Source organism: Hermetia illucens, chromosome 3 (assembly GCF_905115235.1).
Source record: "Hermetia illucens chromosome 3, iHerIll2.2.curated.20191125, whole genome shotgun sequence".
In the NCBI taxonomy this organism is placed as follows: domain Eukaryota; kingdom Metazoa; phylum Arthropoda; class Insecta; order Diptera; family Stratiomyidae; genus Hermetia; species Hermetia illucens.
Window position 1 is genome coordinate 160,081,561 of NC_051851.1, and position 19,220 is coordinate 160,100,780.

Consider the following 19,220-nt stretch of genomic DNA (forward strand, 5'->3'; position numbering starts at 1 on the left):
CGCACCATAGAGAAGGACGGACTGCGTTGCTCCCATGAGGAGACGTCTCTTAGTTGATATAGGACCCCCGACATTCGCCATTAGCCGACTCAAGGCCGCGACTCCTGCTGCAGCCCTGTCCGCGGCTGCTTTGATTTGCTCGAAGAAGCTCATCTTCGAGTCGAGCATTAAATCAAGGTATTTAATCGCTGGTTTTGACTCTATAGTCAACTCGCCGATCGATATGAGACGCAAGGTCGGGATTCTTCTTCTGGTCAGGATGACTACTTCGGTTTTTTCTAGCGCACGGTTGAAACCGTGAGCAGTCATCCATCCGCATACCCGTCGCATCAATATGCCAAGTCTGCGTTGCGCCTGTTCAACAGTGTCGCAACGTCGTCTGCATAACCGACCAGGCGCGACTCTTCGGGCATATCGAGTCTCAACAGACTATCGTAGGAAGCGTTCCAGAGATCCGGCCCTAGGATGGATCCCTGTGCTACTTCCGACGTGATTTCCATCCTCCTCTGGCCCTCTAGCGTCTCATAGAACAGGGAGCGGTCTTTCGGATAATCCCTCAATATCCGCAAGAGATAGCTTGGCATGTGAAAGGAGTTCTCTAGTGTGCCTAGCATATCTGTCCATCTTACGGAATTGAAGGCATTTCTCACATCAAGCGTTATGAGGAGCACTATCCGCCGAGATCGGCGGCTGTGTGCCCCGGTTCGATTAAACGCATCTACGACCTCCATAACAGCATCCACTGTAGATTTCCCTGTTCTAAACCCGAACTGCCTTGGGGATAATTCCCCGGCAGCATGGATCGCTTCAGCGAGTATACCCCTGATGAGATTCTCGAGCACTTTTCCGCCAAGCATACACAGCGGTTGGTATGCAGACGGGAGCTCCGGGTCTCCTTTACCCTTACTGATCAACGCGAGTCTGGCCACTTTCCAGAGACAAGGGAAAATGCCCTCCTTCAAGCACGCGTTGAACACTTCAAGCAGCAATGCTGGCCGTTGGCGGAACACCAGTTTGTAAACTTCCGCGGGGATGCCACCAGAACCTGGCGCGTTCCTGTTTTTCATAGGGAGAACCGCTTCTTCGAGCTCTCTCATTGTGAAAAGGGGGCAATCCACGACGCTTTCCGCACTATTTACATCAACCCGTACAGAGTGTCTGGGAAACAATGCCCGCACAATGCGGTCCATCTGGTCGCTGCTCAGTATGCAGGGCTTCCGCAGAGCCCCGATTTTCCGAGTGACAAGCTTATAGCCAAGCCCCCACGGGTCTTCATTCACCTCATTAACAAGATTTTGCGAGCCGCGAGCTTTGCTTTTATTTATAGCACTGCGGAGTCTCCTTTTTGCTGATCTATATTGTGCCTTTATTACACATGCCTCCTCGTTGGCGTACAAACGTTGTGCCAAACGGCGGAGCTTATGACACTCCTTCCGTAGGTCGGCAATTTCTGCCGTCCACCAGTACATAGAAGGCTTGTCGCGCCTGGGGCCTCTCCGGAGCATGGAAGCCTCACACGCCGTCGTTATCAGATTCATCACTGAATTTACGACTCTGACAGCATAGCCTGTGTTAAACTGTACACGGCCAAGAGAGAATTCGGTATCCCGGCGAAATTGATAAGACTGACTAGGCTGACCTTGACCAATGTGCGAGGCCAGATAAAAGCAGCAGGATCACTCTCAAGACCATTCGACATCAACAACGGTCTACGACGAAGGGATGCCCTATCATGCGGCCTCTTTACCTTGGCCCTGGAGAAAATGATCCGTGATGCTGAGGTAAATGCGAGGGTTACGATCCTCTTTAAGTTCACCTAACTACTGGCCTATGTTGATAATATCGACATCATGGGAAGAACGATCCAAGACGCACAAACTGCCTTCATCCAGATCGAGCAGGCATCGCAAGATCTTGGGCTCCACATCAATGAAGGCAAAAGAAAATACATGGTGGCAACGTCAGCACCAGAAACCAACCAAGCAACAACATCAAACCGCACTGGTCAAACGGGAAGAATAAAGATAGGAGACTACAACTTTGAGATCGTTGATAATTTCTCCTATCTAGGGTTGAAAATCATAACCGATAACAGCTAGGATGATGAAATCCGCGCACGGTTGTTGGCAGCCAGCAGAGCCTTTTTCAGCTTACAAAACCTGTTCCGCTCGAAACATCTCACCATAGGGTCAAAGCTCTTACTGTACAAGACAATGATCTTGCCAGTTCTCATGTATTCCTCGGAAACTTGGGTTCTTAGTAAGAAATGATGCGAAGTCTCGGCGGCGTTCGAGAAAAGAACCCTCCGAAGAGTTTTTGGCCACCTACATGAGGATGGACGATTCCGTAGCCTACATAACGACGAAATCTATGAGAGATACGATGACCGTCAAGTTGTGTATAAAATCCGGTTCAATAGGTTACGGTGGGCGGGTCACTTAATCCGTATGGATGAGGATGATCCAGACCGGTTGTTGCCCGTCGATGATGATGGTTCCGGAAGGTAGAACACCACCTAATTGGCAAGAAAGTACCACTGTTCAATATGGAAAAAAAAATCCAAAAGTCCGACAGAATGTTCAAATTACCGTCCGATCCGGTTATTTTCCCATATCATACAGATTTTTGAATGCATTCTTCACAACCGTATTCGCGAAATCGTTGAAATAACCGTGAATCAAGCTGGATTTGTCAAAAACTGGGGAACCACTGATGCAATACACGTTGCGCGGTTACTAATGGAGAAACACCGTGTGAAGCATCGCCCTCTTTACATTGCATTTCTGGATCTAGAGAAAGCGGTTGACCGTGTGCCACACGAATTCATCTGATATTCTTTACGACAACATCCGAAAAGTAAAGTTTGAAGTATGGCGAGTGTATCAAAACCGCTTCTTGTCTCTGTTGGTGTTCATCAAGGAAGCGCCCTCCCACCACTCGTCTTTGTTCTTGTTATGGGCACTGTCACATGGGACATCCAACGTCCAGCGCTCGACAAACTGCTTTATGGAGATGATGTTTTCCTACCATTTGCCGCCCTCTATGGTTCTGAGTGTAGGCCGATTATAAAAGACAATGAACCGCGGAGACGAAGATGTTTCGTGGGACTTGTGGTGTGACATTTTTGATCGCACCCGAAATGAGGATATCAGCGATCGTTGTGGGGTTGCACCGATTGTGGAAGAGTTGCGAGAGAGGCGTCTTCGATGGTATGGTCACGAAATTCGTGCTAACGAGAGTTCACTTGCCAAAATTGGTCTGCACATCGAAGTCGATGGTAAACGACCAAAAGGCAGGCTGAAACAACGGTGGCTTGATACGCTGGATGGGGATTTAAAAGCCTCGAAATTGCTATAAACCTACTCACCCTAACTCGGTACATTGCGCTTTGTAGTAGATACAGGAAGGCTCGGAGCACGTTCTCGTCGAGATTTCTTGATAGTTGTTTGATGGACTTTCTTCAACATTTGATAACTACCGAATTTATTTAGGATTCTTCACCATAGCATGATCTCCGTAAAAACCCACTACTTAATTGGAGAATATGAAAGAAGGCCATTGAGTCCTGAGTTGTTCCCCCACTCGAATCCTTCATGTTAATTTTTGATACCATAAAGGACTAAGTTTCACATCCCACATTGGGCGCCATTTGGAATAAAACAACAGTTTCATAAAAATTACAAATCCCCATAAATTATAGCCTCGAAAATGTTTAATAAAACCCAAATATAGTCATTGGGGCTCAATAAATTGTTTCCCATCCGATACCAACACCCAGGATGCAATTTCAGGTTCTTTTTTTGTAAAAATTCGAATGACACCCTTCCCCCCTAATAATTCCTCAATAGGACCACGAAAGGCTTACTGCTAACACCAACAGTGAACACTCAGTCCAGCAATGAAAATAAATGTATTACGAAAAACATCGAAAAAAAGAGGACACAAAACAGTTTAACCCACCCCATCGGAAAAAGGAATGGGGGGGGGGGGGGGGAGGAAGCATGTACTCCAGCATGCAACTATATTCAGGCTGTCCTTTGGTAGGATGCAAAGAGCCATGAGGGGATGCAATGTGCACTGAAAACATTATTTGTAAAAACTGCATTCGTGCTTTGAACGTTCCAGATTTCGTGTCTACGAGTTCAGCGATCTAAAAAGGATTGAGAGATTGTAAGGGTATATTGATGTTCCGTGCCGTTATTAGCGTGTTGTTGATGGAGATATTGGAAGGAAGGAGTTAAGGGTGGGATTTTTATAGAGAACAGGGAAACTTTGTTTGGATCTATTTCACTTTTCTCGATATAATAGACAGCGAACCTTGATAATCTTATAGATATGTTGGTGTTGAAAAACTGGGGAGAATGTACTAAAAAAAAGATTTTTGATGTAGCACGGGATGAGGGGTTAGCTGGGAGTGTTCTCGGTTATAGATGTTCTATTTAATTTTTTATTGCTCGTGGTTTAAGCGCTATTGTGTGATGCTCCCACTTAGTAAAGTCTCCACAATCTCTTCTATTTCTAGCCGGATTATTAGCTAAGCTTTTCCTGTCCTTATTCATTCTCTTCATTATTTGCTTCCAGGTTGAAAATCTACCCCTTAATCCATCTTCTATGGAAGCAATGGTACATAGAACAAGCCTCGCTGCAGAATGAAATATTTCCTCTTAAAGACCGAACGGAAATCACATCATTTGTCCTATCTGTTGCAAGCAGGAAATCCATTAAGTTTCCCATCAACAGATTTTCACTCCTAGGAAAACTGGATATCTACAGGCGTCTATGTACAGATAAAAATAAATACGTACAGTCTATAGTACGAGTATATACCCACATGTGTTAAAATATCCTCGTACACGCTTGGAGACTTTACGGCTCTTCGATTTTCCGTTGCATATATCTGATATCTGTGAATGCTGTTATTGTTGGAATCTTTGCCCAGGGATTAGATTCGTAGCTTTGTATCAAGCTGCATTGAATACGGGCTCCGAGTGAATTTGCTCAGGACGGTAAACACTGCAAACCCATGAGTTTCAGGAATATCCTATTCGGCTTTTATCTAGAAAATTATTGGTCATACAATGGTATCGGAATATGCGTTCGAAGCGGATCTAAAATCAGGAAGTGGAATGAATGGAAGCGGGGTTGCATATGATATAACTTAATGAAGAGAACACTAATCTGCATGCATGGAGCATTTTATTTGCAAAAGGACTTCACGGGAAGTCTGAATTTAGGTCAAAACCAAACTCAATTGAGCCACTGTGTTTGACTTGCTCGCCTGTGTTATCTTCAGTTCTTGAATGCTTTTCGGTGTACGTTTATCTATAATTGTTCTGTGGATATAAAGAGAGGATTCGTTGTGAATAGTAATGATACCAAGGAAGAAGGTTCGGGTGCCAAGTGTATATTATTTTTCCAGAAATACTAGCACCTTGCTTTTTCCGTGACCTTCATTCTATTCCTCTGGTGGGCGGAATTATTATTTAATCTGATATCTTGTTGGTTATTATTTTGTTCGCTGGATAAGTTTTTCCTTTCCATTAATTTGATTAGCTCCTGCTGAAATTTCTAGAAGAAAACCCCCTGACTTTCGATGCTCAGGACGATACAAGGCATTCAAATAACAGAAGGAGTGATTATTTACGAGTAGCGTGTCTATAACTGGAAGGATAATCAACGACTCTTGCCTTTAGGGAGTGGCCTGGTTTCATCTCAGTTGGATACACGTGTACGAATACAAACAGTTCAGGAGATTAATATTACCATACACGTGGCAGGAGGTTTGATTCTTGGTGGGTCCATGGTTTGGTCAGAGAGAATCACATTAGAAATAGTTTGTGGTTACCGAATCTACCTTCACGTACCTGGTGTTCATGAAAAGGTCATATCATGTATAGGACGTCAATCAGTTTAAAACATCAAAGTAAGAAGCAAATCTCCATCTGAAACCAGAAGTTCTCAACAAATTTGACAGGAATTTCCAGAATTGGCGTCACTTTATGATGAAGCTAGCTTTTAATGAGCCACACACAGAATTAGCCTACTGATATGAAAAATAGATATATAAACAAATTGCATACTAAAAACTCCGCCCTTAAGACAAGAAATGCTTTCTGAGGTTCTTATATAAAAATATACATCGATGTAAAATAGGCTCATTCATACATAGCTCTATTGACTTAAGACCCTTCTCAAAAGCGGCAAATGCTTCGCTGAAGAGTTATGTTAATAATGGTGGGGTTTCTACCAAACTTTCCAGTATTGTTTATTCAGTGTATATACCAATATTTCCAAGACAGATTTAATACGTGATAAATAAAGGCATCAGCATGGTGGTCAAAGGGTAGTATAGGTCCCAAGGCGAAACGTGGATTGGTATCCACGATGGAGCATAAAACCTGCGAAATGCCTGCTGAACCAACACCAACAGCTTTACTACCAAACCCTATCTCCACCTCCACGTGGTGACCGCTGGGAGCTCCTTCTTAACGAAAATCTGCAGACGGAAAAGGATGAAGTCGAGTCTGCCGCGCCTAAAAACGGGAAAAATTGTACTAACTGGTCCTCCAGGTTGGGGGTTAGGTAGGACTGGCAACCCTACATTGAAAACAATTTGTTACAAAATCATAACAGGAGCCTCGGACTGGACGGATTACACAACGACGAACCCAGCAACGACAAAGGAATAACGATTTGCACATTTTCTCATGGAACGTGCACTCCCTGATCAGGGATGGAGCTGCCAAGCAATTAACTGATACCCTGTCCCAATATAGGGCTGATGTAACAGCGTTGCAGGAAGTGCATTGAACAGTCTTAGCAGGTCCTCTCTGCAACGCTGCTAAAAACGGTCTTCGGACGGGCCAGGAGTGTGCTGAGCCGAGATAGCAGGCCGTCTATCCAAAGGACGAGGATCTGTTTTCCTGCTGGTCATGTTTTATGGACAAGCGGATGAGCCGACCGGTGGAAGAGAAAAAAACTAGTTTTGCTCCCGAAGCCGAATAAGCACCCAGAACACCCATCATCATACCGCCCCATTTGCTTCATCAACGATCGACGCCGTAGACCTTGTTTTGAAGCTGGCTCGAGACGCGATGTCATCGACGTTGGGCGTCAAAACTGCGTTCAATTCAAGTAGATAAAAAGCTCACTGGCTAAAACGGTGTGTCCCTAGTTTTTTGACTAAACTCCTCGAACGTTACCTCTCGGAGAGGACACTTTGGTACGATACGGATGAGGGATCCAAGCAGTACACCATCACTACTGAAGTACCACAGGGTTCAATGGTGGGTCCTCTCCTGTAGAACGTGGTGTATAATGGGATCCTTGTCCTTCCCGTGCCAAAGGAGGCCACGATAATCGGTTTCACAGATGATGTGGCTGTGATCGTCTTCGCGAAACAACCTGAAGACGTTGAAGTGTTCGCTAACGAAACCATTAGCGCTATAATAGCGTGGCTGGAGATGGTTCAATTTGACCTCGCGGAACAAAAGACGGAGGCGGTCTTGATCACCAACCTAAGGAAGAGGAATGCGGTTAATATTCGTGCTGGTGATCACATTATCATTTCGAAACCGGTTATCAAATACCTGAGGGTGACGATTGATGCTAAAATCAATTTCAAGGGACAACTGGACTATGCCTGTGAAACGGCAAATACTAGCGTATCATTAGCACGGATGATGCCTAACATTGGAGGCCCATGATACAGTCGCAGATTACTTGTAGCTGGAATGGTTCGCTTCACAATACTATACGCGGCACCAGTTTGGGAGGAAACACTAGCGTGCGAGAATAATCGGTGGAGGGTAAATATGACTTAAAGCTTAGTGGCGCTAAGAGTGTGCAGCGCCTTCAGAACAATAACAGGCGACGCAGCGTGTGTTATTGGGGGAATGATCCCGATAGACATTCTGGCAAGTGAGACACGCTGTCTGTACGAGAAAAGGAAAATGAATCCGCCTGAAAAGGATGCAGAATACCGAAAGGCGGCAAGGCGAGAGTCGCTGGATAAGTGGCAACAATGGTGAGACGACTCGCAGAGGGGTCGCTGGACCTACACTTTGATTCCCCGTATTGAGGAGTTGATCCAGTGACGACACGGCGAAATGAAATACCATCTAATGCAATTCTTCTCAGGTCATGTTGGTTACAGGAAGTATCTGCACCAATTCAGACTGGATGATTCTCTCTTTTGTCCTGAATTCGGTTGCAAACCTGAGCACCTGGAGCATGTTATGTTCCACTGTCCACGATTTTACTCAGAGAGGAGGAGCCTGGAAGACTGCCTGAAAATCAACCTAAGCCCGCAGAACATCGTCGAGGAAATTCTGAACTCGGAGAGAGACTGTACGGTGAACTCCGCAATTAAAAGTATACAGGAGGGACTTGGAAAAGCGGAACGCGCAAGGAGGTCCCGAAGAACGGAAGGTTTGGTCGCTTAAAGCGCAAACCCCGCAAAGTAATGCTGGAGAAAATGGGGGTGGTTTTAGTGGTTGAGAACCCCACACACTGCTGTAATCTGGCGCGGCAGTGTCTTTGTAACATTTCCACCTCCATCCATAGAAAAAAGACAGACAGGCAGTCAGACAGACGGACAGGCAGACAGACAGACAGTAAACCGATTTTAAGCTTTTCTTTTACATAAACCCCTAAAAACGAGCTAAAAGAACCACTAGTTAAGGTGCAACTGCATACGCTGAAAGCTGCATGTTCAATAGTCCCTTTGTCACCTTCAGTTTCAAGTAACATCCTTACCCTGGCGGCAGGCCAGCCAGGATAGGCATTCAGGGATTGGAACCTTATAAAACAAAATCAATAATGGATCAGAGGAAGAAGTGTTCATGCCAGGCATACCATAAAAAAAGAGCTGCTGGCATCCAGTCAGCGCAATCGAAGGCAGTATGACTGCTGCCTGCCTTAGCATCCCTGTGCTGAGGTTAACTTCCTGGACCTCCCAAAAGCGGGACGATAGTCGCACTAGCGGTTTCCAGCTTGCAAACCCCATTGTTGAACTAAACTTAGCGAATACCAACCACAGTACTCCCACCTCGAAACTGTTGACGTCAGGAGTGAGCAAGAAAATAAGGAAAGACAATAGTGTCAACCACGGGAAGGCAGTGAAGAAGCTGAAGTACGTTGGAGTGACCCACAAGAGTTGGCACCAGAAGGTCAACCATATTCTGAACAGGATTGCAAGGAATAAGGAGGCTTGTACAGATGAATGGGATTATCGATTTCAGGATGAGGTCGAACAACAAAACAAGAGAAGTTGAGTCTATAAAGGCTCGGACGCCAAGCACTTGCTACAAACATTGAAACAGCAACGGTACGAACTATGAAATCTTTCCACGGTCAGGCAGCCGGATGTGGTCATCGTGCATCTAGTGGACTGCAAGGAGAACCAGAAGGGATACATCCCTTGCTTTGATACCTTCCAGCTGATTGGTCAATTTCACATCATAGCACGTGAGGATAAAAAATTCAGGGATATATGAGTCCCTGCATCGCGCGGGGACTGACTGATCTCCCTACGCAACCAACTCATGCTGAAGGCAGCCCAAATATTTTTGTAGCATTCGAAGTGCATCTCAGCTATTCTACTGGTCGTCGCATTAAAACACGAGCCCTGCATCGGGCAAACCATCAAAAGCCTCCAAAGTATATATTGCAATTTATTTCATAACACAAGGAACTCTGATCGGGGGCACAGCCTAGAACAAGTGTGCTTCCCAGAAAAAGCTTGCATGTCTTCTTTTTTCGGAGCTCCAGGGATCTGATCGTGGTCAAGCTGAGGCAGGCTGTGGATCCACCAGGAGAACGGAATCTGACGTCCACCGTCCCAGCAACGATGGTTGGTGGTAGGATGCGACACTAAAGTGGTCCAGTTGCTCGGGAATCAGTGAAAGAGCTGAGTCTCTTTTTGACTTTATTATTAACACAGATCAGTGTTTGACAGAACCAGTACATCAACCTTTCATAATTGTAATTCTAAGAGCTATAATGATTGGGAGGAAATCCTCGATATCACCCAACTAACTCACAATGGGACTTAAATAATAAATAACTGGTGTCAGTGGTCTACAAATCAATTTCCCAATTCAGATAACTGTGATAGTTGGGAGGAGGTTCTTGATATGATCCTACTAACAGACAATTGGGCTTTCAGAGTGGAGAACTAGAAAGTATCTGACTAGAGATCTCAGTCAGATCACAGTTGGGTACTTTTCAGTGTAAATCTCATTGTTGTCTTCACCCTTCAGGGATTGGAGAAATTTGGGCCAAGTTATTAAAAATTTGCCGATGTTCGAAATGGTAATCTTGGCACGACGGATGAACTAAACTCAAAGCAGAAGCAACAACCGAAACCTTCTTCACTACCACCATGATGGAATGAAAACCTGCCCAATCTCAGGAAACTGATTATGGGGTCTTCAATATTTGCCACAGGCGTAGATACTGGTAGTCATACAGGGACTCCTTGAAGAGGTTTATGTTGACTATCAGGACTGCCAAGACCCGGTTCTCACTAGCATGTTGGCAGAATACTGAAAGCATGAGCGAGAGAAATATAAAAGTCCACTCATCTTTGAAAATCGAATGGGTGCTGGATGGAATCTTCTAGTAAGACTCTGGAGCTGCTAGTCCATACGTCAGCGGGGAGGACGGTGTGTCAGAACCTTATACACTGTAGCGTGCAGTGCTGTTAGACTAGGTGAGCCCGGCTGTTGCCTAGCGAAGTCTAGCGGTCATAGCAACATCCTGAACATAATACCATCGGAACTCTGGATATTCCCATCCCATTACGTAACTTGCAGTCATTGTAGAAGTTTTCTAGGATTCATGCAGAGTGACCGAGTTTTATGGTCATTCACGATTCGCCACTGGCGGTACTGGAAGTCTGTCGAAGGTCGGGCGATGGTACGAGCCTCAAGCTTAGCATAGCCATTCTTACGGTCATTAAGGCTTTGTACTTACTAAGAGCATCGTCCAAGCTGGTGGGGCAGGCACGAACGTGCTGAACAGTCATGGGATTTGGAAGCCTGTGGAATCAAAAAGGAGCTCTACAACGCTAATTCAGCTCCTCAGAGCAGCCGCTGATACTGACCTGCCTACAATACTAGCACCATCTGCCGAATTGATGGAAACTAGTTTTAGTGTGTCCTTAATAGTATGGAGCCGTCGATTTTCACTCCATTTTAGTTCCTGTCAGCGATTGACAGAAGTGTTGACAAGACTTATTCTGAATTAGCTCGTGCTCGTATTTACTAGAGGTAACCCTACGCAACGGCAACACACTCTAGACGAGTGGCAGCTCTCTTGGCAAAATGAAACTAGAGGCAGATGGACTGCGCGGCTCATCGGCAACTTAGGTGCGTGGCTGAATCGGAAGCATGGTGAGACTGACTATTTCCTTACCCAATTTTTAAGTGGGCATGGAAATTTTCAGTCTTACCTGCACAAGATTGGAAAGGCGCGTTCTCCGCATTGTGTGTTTTGCAATGGAGTTGTAGACGATGCCCACCACACTTTTTTTTCTTGTGGAAGGTGGGATGGGGTTCGTCAGCAGCTCTATTTAAACACAGGGGATCTCTCTCCAGACAACATTGTGGAAGAGATGCTGAGGACTGCTGACAGGTGGAACCGTGTTGCCCATTACGTTCGGGCCCTTCTCGTTGCTAAGAAGATAGAACTCGACCGGTGGAGGAGCCGGATGACAGGGGGTTCCTTGAACTGACAGTTCCCTTCCTCCTCTCCCCTCCCGTTGGTGAAAGGAATTCCCTGATTTGAAGGCTCCGCAAGGCGGGAGAGTTCGGGGGCTGGCCCGAAGTAATGTGACAAACGGTTCCAGGCTAGCTCTCTGACGATGGGGAGGTGTTTAGTTGGTAGTCCGACAACGTACCGAATCGGGAGTCCAACACTGTGTGCGTAAATGCATTCACCTACCCTACCCCAAAAAAAAAAAAAAAAAAAAAAAAAAAAAAAAAAAAAAAAAAAACCCTACGCCTTTTAGCCATTTCCAATCCAATGAGAAAAGTTTGACAGAAGTACGTTAAACTCCAGCAGGAAATCCATAAATTGATTGAATAACCTAATTAATTGGGCTCAGTCATAAATCTCTACCTCATTTCAATTATCCCGTCAGCAAATTGGGTCAACTCTATTTGGTTTGTAGAGTACATACGTAGTCCTTGCGTCCCTTTATATGGATCACATCCATATGCAAGGTTTAATAAGCCTACAACCAGCAATAATCCACCACCCTCACCAATATTGTCGCCAAACATTGATTGGTTTGTTCAATTACACAGGACGATACTCATTTCCCTCTCGGGAGGATTTCCCGCAACTTTTGTATTGCCGCAACTACTCATATTATTTGTTGTACTTGCGTCGGGTTGAAAAGGATTTCCGATATCAATTCATCATTCAGACGACACAAAGCCAAGTGGGAGCACACATTATCAGGATTAGTTGGCATGTCCAGGATATGTTTTGTGGAATCGACATTGTGATTTGGAAGTGTTTGAGGTGATATTGTCCCGTGAGCACTGAATATGTCGCCCAAATGAGAATGGAGCGACACTTTTCGAACTGACTCATTTTGCAGGTCCTGCAGTTGCAATGCCAGGAAAAGGGGGGGAGGGTTGTACTCCATTGAGGGTGCCATATAATGAATACATGGTCCCTGGTTGGAGGTCGGTTTCGGAGTTCGGCTTTTTTGTGGGCCTGGAGGCGCACGAAGCACACCAGCTTCGAAATTTATCTCCCACATCTCATTCACGCTACTTCCATCTAACTCTGCATCTTTTCAGATCCCAGAAACTGGTAATTATTTATCACAAGCGATTCTGCAATGTAACCTAGCGAGATATTTTGCAATATTTTGGACAACATGAAGTGTGCTGTCGTCGTCTCCTGCCATCATGGCCTGAGTTGGCTCTACCCTAATGAGAATAGTGAACGGAAAAAGGATACGATCAAGCACTCAACCGGTGCTTGTATATGCAGCGTGTTTAAATATTTATTAGAGCGTACACCTCAGATAAAGTTAGTCCCTAATGCCCCTCGTTAGTTTGGCTCGTCGGGGATGATGGAGAGTATTAGGTAAATATAGTTAGGCGGTGGCGGTGTGGCGGTTAGTTTGGTGCTGGTTAATCATATATCATTTTCTTATTATTTATGCTGATTTAATTGCTACACAGTCTTGATGATCTATTGAATTTTAATAAGGATACGGCGGGGTTTTGACTTGGATTTTGCGTTTTGCATTAAACTTGCAAGATTTTGCGGAGGATTTGGTTTATTGGAGGTTCAGACTTCAGGCAACTAGCGCTATACGAGAGAGGATATTTGATTATCTCTCATACTTGCAAGGATTACGTAATTTTACTACCAAGAAGACCTTCCGTAGAACAGAGTAATTTGTGTGGTATCCATAGAAAAAAACAAATTTACGTTCGGATATTTACTATCTAAAGAGGAAATCGTTGGATGACCCCAAACTACTGCCATTCCAGCTATGTGGGAAATCTGATTTATTTTTCTTTTTTTAGTCTCCCCCATCTAAGGTAATATCATAATTTCATAGTGGAATTATCTACTTTTTGTTTGTAATTTGCGAATAGGACTCTATCGTACTCTTCTGCAGCAACATGCTGTGTCATTGTAGCTTTAAAGTTTGCTTTATCTGCAGTGGGGATCAGAATATCTAGATGCTGTTTTGGAAATTTCTGACTTTTTTTGCTACACCAATGGGAAGCGTTAGTATTTAAGCATTCTGGTTTGTAGGGGAGGTATATGAGATTCTGAAATAATGATAACCCAACTTGTTGGTCTTTCTAGTGCTTCATTTAGTGGGGAGGCTGCATTCGAATTCTACTTTAGAGAAAATCGTGCCTTGTAGCGTTGGTATGAAATGATTTAGATGAAATTTTCCTGTTTCCTAAAAGACTGAGCCTTTCTTTCATGTAGACCACTTAGTCACTCACATGACTTGCAGTGTTAGTAGTCTTCCATTTTGGCGGTGTGTCTGATCAACTGAGATTGGAGTCATTTATTGTTCCTTTATCCACTTTTCAGCTTAGATCGATGGTTTGTTCATGATGTTGTGTTCGTCACTTTATCCACCAAGGTTTCATTGGTCCATCCAAGCAAGTGAGTGGTTGGATAAATGGAAGTCCTGTCCTAACAAATCAACAGTTGCTTATGGTTTTGCAGCATTTAAGACAACACTGATTCCGTTCAGCACTTTAAGCCCCCCAAGGAAAGGTGCATCGGGCAGTAAAAAGATTGAAGATACATGGTCTGTTAAGAAAATAGTAGGACTCAGTTTAAAAAAATATTAATGAGAATAGTATAAGCGGTTATAATTTTTCATAGTAGCACCCGTCTGCATCTACCAACTGCCGCTAACGAGTTTTCCAGCTTTCGCACGCTTCTATGAACGCCTGGGCTGGAGCGCTGTCCAGTTCCTTCGTCAGGGCTTGTTGAACCGCGTAAGCCTGGCCGAAATTCTTCCCCTTTAGGGTTGATTTTATTCCCAGGATCCTGCCTATTGGGTGGCGTTTCGTTCCTCTGAAAAGGCTTGAAACACCTACTTCGCGCTCAATTTCCTCATGGCTTATTTTTTTGTGACGATCTCAAAAACTCAATCATTATGATACCTACCCCCTCTTCAACAATTTTTCACTCGTGACACATTTGGAACGGTTTTGCTGGTCGAAAGGACTCCTAAATCTACTGCTTTACGGCAGGCTCTGTGCAACAGTGTGCCACCAATGTAGCTCTGGAAGTGAAAGTTGCAGTTGCGGAAACCCATGAACCTCCCCCCAATACCCTTACGGTCGCCAAGGCAGTGCTTCCCCATCACATGTCTGAACAAGGTGGTGTCAGATACCACCTTGGCATTCAGTTCACCCATCATGATCACAATATAACTTTTAGGAAGCTTCCTCTGAACCGCGTTTAATTGCTCATAAAAAGCATCCTTCTCCACTACATCAGAAGTATCCGTTGGTGCGTAGCATTGTACAATTGTGATGCTCCTTAATCTAGACCGAAGTCTGTCGGAAACCGGCTCCCAGGCCAAAAGAGCGTGCCTGGCGGTAGCCGCAAAAAGCAACCTGGCAACGGATTCGCTTCTCCTACCACTTGCACATTACGCACTTTGGATACATAGGATTCACCATTTTGTTCCTTTTATTCTTATAATCATAATGTAATCAAGATAGACGTATTAAGCTTAGATACATACATTGTTCTTGTATGTTTCTTACTTTCATTCATTTCAGTGAGTATCCACGTCCTTCCTAGAATCAATTATATGATCAGCGGTTTCATCCTCGTGTGAAAGATACATGACAAACGTAAAATATATAATTTTAAAAACCCTTGGAGTCATGTCACCAATCACATAGAATAGGATTTAACGTTAAATGATCCTTTCTTTTGAAACATTTTCTTTTAGTGTTTCGTTTTCATTCCCGGATGGAGTATTGGGCATCGACATAGTCAGATTGTGCTTCATTTTCACGCTGAGCAAGTGATAAGCTCACAGCAGCGAAGCAAACACAAGACGTACATAGAAATTCACGACAACTGGAATTAGAACCTAGAGCAATGAGATTGGGGGGCTGACGTTCTACCCTCTCAATCATTTCGCCGTCCTTGTAAATGAATACAATTTGTTGAGTAGAAGTTATCAGGGGTGTTATTTTGCATATAACAATAAGCAAACGTATCTACCTCCAGACGAAATCACGTTCTACAAAATTAAGCGCGTGCAAATCGAACGTCACAGCTCTCAGCCATGATGTCCAAAGTGCGAGGCCAGACAGGAGCATCCGGATTACTTTCCAGCTCTCCCGCCATTCTCAACGGTTTAAGTCCAGACAGGATTACTTTCCTCTTGTATTCTTCGAAGGTCTGGGTTCATAACAAGAACAATTGCGAGCTCCTAGCGGGGTTCAAGGTAAGAATCCTGCAAAAAACTTATGGCCTTCTACAGGGGAATAGACGATTCCATAAAGTATACAACGGTGAAATTTATGAGCGGTGCTAGTAACGTTTGGTTATGAAGAAAATGCGTGAAAATGGATGCGTTGGCTGTGTCACCTAATCTGCATGATAAGAAAGATAAAGAAGAAGTGACTAACTCTGCCTGGAATGCCCAATAGCTTTTAGTGCTATCGTATTGGTAGAGTTCTGCTTAAAAACGAGATGTCTGCAGTTCCTTACTAAGTCAGGCCCAGGCCATGCACCGGTTGATGCGTCATTGATGATGATGATTGGTTATTGGTCTCTTGAGGCTGGGTTGTTCTTTTGATTTTCCAAATTTTCCAACGCATCGACTTTTTTGTATAATATTCAGTGTACGGACAGCTTAGTGGTGAGAGTACCAAGCTGTCGCGGTGAGTGAAGTCAGTGGATGTGGAGCAGTTCCTCAGTTCTTCCGCAGCCAGTCACAGATGCGGGATGGAAGCTAGATGAAGGAGCAGTACTCAAGAATGCTACGGACGAGGGAGTTGAAAAACGTGAAGACAGAGGCTATGTCAGAGGAGATACGCAATATGAAGCTAGACTTTATTGTAGCGCGATTGCAGACATCCAAACAGTGTCTGCGGAAGTGGAGCTTATCGCCTTTAGTTACACCGAGGTCTTGGTTGAAGTTCCAGTATGATGAAAGGTGGCAGCTAAGAGTCTAAAGAGGGTTCAGTGCCAACTTATTTATACGACAACAACAACAAGCCGGAGGAAGGAGTACGCAGGGGAAGGTACATTGTGTATTTGGAAAAAATAACTACAAAGTCATTTACACGATAATTGAGGTGAGTTAAAAGATAAGCCTGCAAAATTGAAGAAGGTGGGAAGAGGTTGGGTAGAGTTGCAGGTATTGCTAAGACTAAAACGGCATGAAGTTTCCGCATGCCAATGCGGCCTCAACACTAGCCAGATTCATCTGCCTAAACTTAAATACATACAAGTGACTTTACGGAAGCTCATACAGGTTTAAACTCAGTGAGATCAGCATCGCTCTCGAAAGTTTTATTTTTCCTTGCAGCGTGTATGAGACGGAGCTCCTTTGAATTTTAGGGGTAAACCGCAAGGAGTAAAAGTGAGGGGGGGGGCAAGTTGGAGAATATAAGGTCAAAAATGTGTTTTAAGTCGTTTCTGGAGGTGTTGAATTGAAGAACACCACAGATATTCATAAAGGTATAAAGGAAAGAGAAGGGTGGAAGGAATTACTAGGAAATGATTGAGGGCGGGAATGTTAGGTAAGGTGAATATAGGAAGTTTAAACTAACCACAATTAATGAAAAAAAGGGGGGGGAGAACTACAGCTAGGATGTCCGACAATTTTCCAAGAATTCCTCATATAGGCGAAAGTGGAAAGGTTTGGATAAGAGACGCGCAGGGTTATACAGTTGCAAAGAGAAAAGTAGGCGGAGAAGATAGGTTCAGCGTGAAAGGGAGACTTCACAATAATTAGGACAAAGCCTAGCAATGTCTATGAGAGCGACTGACTAAGTAGCCTTACAGAAGCTTAGAGTTTAAAATCCTATCATCTAGCAAGGTTTCACAAATTCAGAGGACGCGGGGCTGGTAAGCCAGGGCGGATAGGTTGAAATACAACAGTTTGGTTCGTAGGCGTCCCACATTTTGATAGAAGAGCTTGAAGCTAATGAATGATTCGTTTATATTGGAGGCTGCTGTTCCTACTTGTTTAGGCTATAAAGTTCCTACCTACTTAAAAAATATTGAAGAGTTTTGGTGATTGTGGCTATTGATAGACTAATGGGAGAAGCCTCTCCAAAATCGAGCACATTTGGAGAATGCTGAACTTCTGCATGATTTAAATCAGACTGTGTGTGAGTCCCGAGGTATCTAGTGAGTAAGGGACTCAGAGACAATGGCTGTAGCTGAAAATATTATGGAAACTACAGCTACACTCCCGAAACACCAAATTTCTTTGAATTCGCGGGTCATTCATTCATAGTTCACACACTTAATATTGCTAAGCGAAAAATACATGAGAACTGGCAAGATTATTATCTTGTACAGTAAGAAGTTTCCAGGGTCAGGTTAAAGAGAACGCATGATAAGGTTTCTATAATATTATGCTGAGGTTAAATGGTCTCGAAAGTGATCCTCCTGCTTTTACCTGTCAGTCGTATCAATTTCGCCGGCATACCGAACTCTCTCATGGCCGTGTACAGTTTTACCCTGGCTATCATAGGAAGCCTTAAAGTCGATTAAAATATGGTGCAACTGACGGCCAGTTTTTCCATCGCTTGCCGCACAGAGGAAACCTGATCTGTTGCAGATTTGCCTGAAGTGCCTCTATCCGACCTGGTAAGATAGCGGAGAATATCTTCTATATGGTACCCACCAACGAAATTCATATAAAAAAGATATTCGCACATTAGTTACCGGGAATGCAAAAAAGAAATGTCTTAGCAATTTCAGGGCAAAATCTAAGGTGTTTTCGGTTGACAAAGACTAATTTTTTGTTCAGTTCGTTACCATAGGTCGCACATCCAAATTCTGATTTTAAACTCTTTGGGGATCTAATCTAGGAGAGGTAACCATCATAGCGGACTCCTACCTGTAAGCTAGGATTATTTTTACAAGGACAATGTATCTATCCACTAAATTGCTTCACGCATTAATACAGCCTGGATTAGGTGGCGTTTCACACCTGGTGTTCTTTGTGATCAAAGAATTAACGATCGTATCATGGATTTAGATTTAACGTAGTGTTGTCTACCCGGTCGCCCTCTATGGTTCTGGTTCTTGGCCGACTATAAAAGGCAATGAACGCCGTTTTGCGGTAATGGAGACGGAGATACTGCTTTGGACTAGTGGCGTGACATGCTTTGATCACATCCGAAATAATGATATTGGCGATCGATATGGCGTTGCACCGATGTTTGAAAAATTGCGAGAGAGGCGTCTTAGATGGTATGGTTACGTAATTCGCGTCAAGGAGAATTCACTCGTTTGAACATCGAAGTCGATGGTAAGCGACCGAAGCCGAATAAAACAACGGTGGCCTGACACTCTATATGGAGATTTAAAAGCCTTGCAATTTCATCCTGATCAGGCCTTTAGCAGATCAAAATGGCGTAGGCGATCAAGGCGAGCCAATCCTGCTTCTGCACAGAACGAAAGCTGAAGAAAAGGAAAAATGCAGAATGCACATCGAACCGAATTTGCGA

General features: G+C 44.1%; 1 protein-coding gene across 2 annotated transcripts in view; it reads right to left on the reverse strand.

The window, feature by feature from the left end:
- The window catches only part of LOC119652414, a 307,544-nt gene that overhangs the window by 72,028 nt on the left and 216,296 nt on the right, over positions 1-19,220 (reverse strand). The window lies entirely within an intron of this gene.